Source organism: Pinus tabuliformis, chromosome 1_2 (assembly GCF_031772625.1).
Source record: "Pinus tabuliformis cultivar Carrire ecotype Pingquan chromosome 1_2, CPIR1, whole genome shotgun sequence".
Classification (NCBI taxonomy): domain Eukaryota; kingdom Viridiplantae; phylum Streptophyta; class Pinopsida; order Pinales; family Pinaceae; genus Pinus; species Pinus tabuliformis.
In genome coordinates, this window is record NC_142298.1 from 852,086,646 (window position 1) to 852,091,457 (window position 4,812).

At 36.3% G+C, this 4,812-nt stretch overlaps 1 long non-coding RNA gene and 1 other non-coding gene across 2 annotated transcripts; both read left to right on the forward strand.

Annotated features, from left to right (window-relative positions):
* Positions 1-3,981: 3,981 nt before the first annotated feature.
* LOC149208611 (uncharacterized) lies at positions 3,982-4,462 on the forward strand. Its single transcript, XR_016252142.1, has 2 exons — positions 3,982-4,091; positions 4,184-4,462. It is a non-coding gene; the product is annotated as an uncharacterized LOC149208611 (long non-coding RNA).
* On the forward strand, positions 4,344-4,449 carry LOC149208612 (small nucleolar RNA snoR99). Its single transcript, XR_016253173.1, has one exon. It is a non-coding gene; the product is annotated as a small nucleolar RNA snoR99 (small nucleolar RNA).
* Positions 4,463-4,812: the final 350 nt, after the last annotated feature.

Below are 4,812 nucleotides of genomic sequence, written 5' to 3' on the forward strand. Positions count from 1 at the left end.
TTTACGACACTTGGTACTGAGCTCTTGATCATTTTCCCATAATATTTTCCTTCATTTTTTGAGGGAAAACAATAAAATAAAGTTTCTAGAGAGTCCATCAAGCCTAGAAAGGGGATAGAAGCCTAACAATGGTATCATGGGGACGGAAACCCTGCAGTGACATTGGTGTGGTGGATCTGTCCAAGATTCACAACTGGGCTTTAGTGTTTTAGAGTAGGCATTGTTAAGCAGTCATACATGCTATTGGTAGGGGCTTTAGTATGTCTTATAAGAGCATATATTCTTGTTTTCAGTTAATAATATAAATAATAGGTTGCATTTTCAGATCCCTTTGGTGTTCGTGGTTTTTTTATTACAAGCATTTTTATTAGAACACTCAAGTGTGCCCGATCTATTGGAAATTTAATTGTTTGGGATCTTACATATAACAACCATTAACCATCATCCCTGCATGCTAAGCATATAAACCTGTATTACGATATGCTTTTACCCCGAGGTCTAGTGCTTCAACCTCACTCTGAAACCAATTTGTAACTACCCCTCCCACATTTACCCACTTTGATAAGCTCTCCAGGGTAAGCATGGGCTTAGTGTCACTATGATATGACCCGACTTCCAAGTTCTAGTTATGGAAGTGGGGCTTAAAATCAGAAGTAAACTGAGATCCCTTAAAGACTTTAAATCACTTAAGAGCCTACCAACCACCCCAACTGATCAATCCCTGAACTGGAACCCTTTTTCACTAGGTTTATACCCCAGCCACACCCTTGACACATTGTGCATGCAGTTATGAGGCTCCAATCACACCCATAAGCCTACCTGCATGCAATTATGACCCAAAAGAGATCTATGCCACTTTTTCATGCTAGTCTCCAGAACATTACCCATAACTGCATATAGCTTTCCAGAATCATGACAATGATGATAACAATGCTAAACAATCAAAGTTTAAGCAAGATATTGTCCAATACATGCCTAATGCAAGATAAAAAATTCGTTAAACATATAAGCTACATGTCATGAATGCACATCTGATTAGAAACTTCTGAGCTTCATCTGAAGATCACCAAGAAGGCTCAATGCCCTCTCAAGGTATCCATAACAACACTTGTTAGCCCATGCATTCATCAACCATTTGGTAAATTATCAAATCATGAACAAGAGCCATAGCTAGAGCACATCATAAAACCAAACATAAAACCAACATATAACAATAATAGAAACTATGACAAATCAACCATAAGATCACCATAATAACTAGTACAAATGCTCATAGATCACAATAGGAAAATAACTCGTATTAACATATGGAAATGCCAACCAAGTCAGGGACTTCCATGTACCACCCAACCATAGATTGAGTTGAACCAAATCTCTCGTTCAACTAATCACCCCCACGCCATATTCCAATCATGAGTGTGAGATCATATGGGTTAAACCAAAAAAGAACCAACTAGAGCTTCTAGGGGCCAAACCAACTCAACCCTCAACCACAATGATCTCACCTATACGGTCCAGAAATCACTAACATCAACCATATCGCTCTCTTCCCAAGATGTCCAAGGCTCTAGGGATTCCATCTCAACCCGTAGCCTCTAGGGACCCAAGCTGTTATAGGGCTCCAAAGAACTACCATTTCAACCCACAACCTCCAGGGACCCAAGTTGTTCCAGGGCTCTAGAGATCCTCCCAACCCATAACCATAAGGAACCTGAGAATCAATCAGAAAATTCCAAATGGGGAATCCACTACACCATGGCTATCCAGGAATGACAACGCAAGGCTGAAACCACTTCCAATCTAGGCAAATATCCATGTCAATTTCAACACATAACCAAGGAACCACATGCATATACCATGCATGCAAAAACTGACAAGGATATCACACATGCAACCTATTAACTGCAAAGTAATCTAGTTGTAGTTGTCGATTCAACTTTCTCCTTGCACTTCCTTGCTTTCCTTTGCTTGCTTTCTCCAAATCCAAGTGAATGCTAGAGTGCTCCAAGAATACTCTAACTGTGCAAGGAGAGAACCAAAACTGAACTGACAAAAGATGTGAATTGTTTCTCTGATGTCTTTTTATCATTGATGTCTCATTTTTTCTTAATTTTTCCTCTAAATCTGTGTCTTTTCACCTTCATTTTCTCCTATTTTCCTTTATTTCCCTTAATTCAATGCCATTTATTGCCTCTTTGCTTTTGCCAAAGTCTTTACCAATTTCCACAGCCATTAATAAATTGCAAGTGATGCCCATTATGATGTTTACCCACCATTCAACTTGGAATACATGTCCCGTGACCTTGGTCTTATTTTATTTACATGGAAAATCAACCAAGCACTGTTACACTACCAAGAGTCAAAAGGGATCAAATCTCTTTTCACTCGAAAAGAGATTTGCACCTCAAGAGATTTGATCCCTCTCAATGCTTGATAGATCTTGATTTAGGATGTATCTAGGCTGGTAGAACACACACACACATATTTGTTTGCTAGGTAATGTGAGTCCTAAGATCACTGACATCCCTAACTTGTGGCCTAAGTAGTTGTGACAAAGGGTATCTAAGCCATCAAAATAACTCGTAGATTGCACTGGCCTGACCTACACCAACCCTTAGAATGGTTGGAATTTTGCCCATGAAGTTTCTAACTAGTGACCTTTTCACCATGAAGTGCCTTAAAAAAATACCCGGTCACTGTCTGCTCTATGCCCCAAGGGCACGTGTATATATATATCTTTATCTTATTTTAATTATCATTTTTAATTAATTAATTAATTTTTTTAATGTAATTTTACCAAGTCAAAATGTTTACATAGCATAAAAAGATAAGACATTACAACATCTCTTCCATACTCCTGTGGAGAGTGCCTCGTATAATTATTATTTGACCCCTCTTGACGCTCGGTAGATCCATAGTTAAGATGGATCTACGCTGGTTTTAGTCCCCCCTTTAAACATACTATATTCCATATGAATACCATAAGTCAATACCATGGGCATTTTTATTTTTATTATTATTTTATTTTGTAGGGATATTATAATTTTGTTATTTTTATTTCTTTAAGTAATATATATTACATTGTATTAATTTTTTTTATTTAATTTTATTTCATGTTTACTTTTATGTAACTTGTCTTAGTCAAAATATTAAACATTACATTACAACATCTCTACTATTTTAATTTTATATAATTTGAGAGAGTCAAAATGTTTACATAACATTGTACCTAGCCCTCTCCAACCTAGTATGAATCTTGTAAATATTTTGACTCGATCAAAATAAATTAAAATTAAAAATAATCCTATATTTAAATAAAAATAACTTGAAACTAAAATAATAAAAATAAAAAATCTATGTTATTACTATTATTTTTATTAATTTTGTTTGGTAATTAACGTAAACTTGACTTGGTCAAATTAATATGTTTTTTGAAATCCAACTTTATGAGAACTCATGTTATTGATCCATGGTATTTGTGTGGAATATAGCCTATTTAAAGGGGAAAATTAAATCAAACTAGATCTGTTTTAACTCTTGATCTACCACGCTTCAAGAGGGATCAAATCTCTTGAGATGCAAACATTAGAATTAGAAGAGATTTGATACATCTAGGCCATTGGTAGATCCAAAGTTAAGATGGATCTAGGCTAGTAATAGGACACGACATTACAAAATCTCTTTCATTTAGGGCTAGAAAATGCTTTCCTCCAGGCTTGATATGTGGCTTGAAGAGCCTCCACCCAGAGACATCTAATCTGTCAAAAGCAACGGCCACACAAACCCTTAACTAACTAGATTTTTTAGCATCTATCTAAAACAAAATACACCCACCCCACTCCAAGTTTGAAAGCACATTTTAAAATGATAGAATTAAATTTAAAAAATACATTAACAAAAAAATACGAGTAAATAGCGTCAAATTTAACCACGGGTTAAAAGAAAGTGCGTATGGTCGTTGGAAGAAACCCTAATTTCGAATGCATATAAATTACCACCAAAAACAGAGCTTTCATGTCCTGGCTATGTTGGGGTTTTGGGTATGAATCGTGGTTTCTTGACCGAGAAATCCATTACTGTAATCGAAATTGGTAAGGAACATGGACTCTTGTGTTTTGTATATGATGTTTGAGAGAGAACTGATATTTTCATCTTTGTTTTGTTTTGTGTTTTTCTAATCCAGGATAATCGGTAACTGGGATGTTTCCCTCTTTGTTACTAATCATGCTACGATAGCTTTCGGGACTGATTTTTGTCTCTCTGGCATTAAATATGGACTTCTGTTTTTAACTTGGCTATGATGGCTGGGACGGGACTGAAGTTTGCCTCTTCGGCTAATTGTAGTGCCCTAGAGATGAATCAGTACCCAAAATTAACTACATCCGTCACTTTGTCAGCTATAATGATTTATTCTCTATTTATAGCTGATCATTATAAGATGCAACATTAAGTTTTCTTGTCATGGTATTTTGTGTATGATGGCAATTATCTTTTGTGGTGGTTAAGTGGGAGTTGAAAGTTTGGCTCTTAGGTTTACATCAGCGCTGCCTGAGAGATGAATACAGCTCCAGAAATTAGCTGCTCCCTTTTACTGGGTCAGGTGGATTGCGTTCCCTTCCACCTGATTGTTTGAACGAGAGAACATGACATCGCTTTTGCGTCTCATGAGGGTCTGGGTTTAGTGCATTCTAGGGTTTTTGGTTTTTAGTCATTTTGCTATGTTGTTAATAGTCTAATTATAGACGGTTAGATTCAGGTTCTAGGGTTTCAGCGTTTTCTGTTTCTAAGATGCATTTTACTTGTGGCATTCAT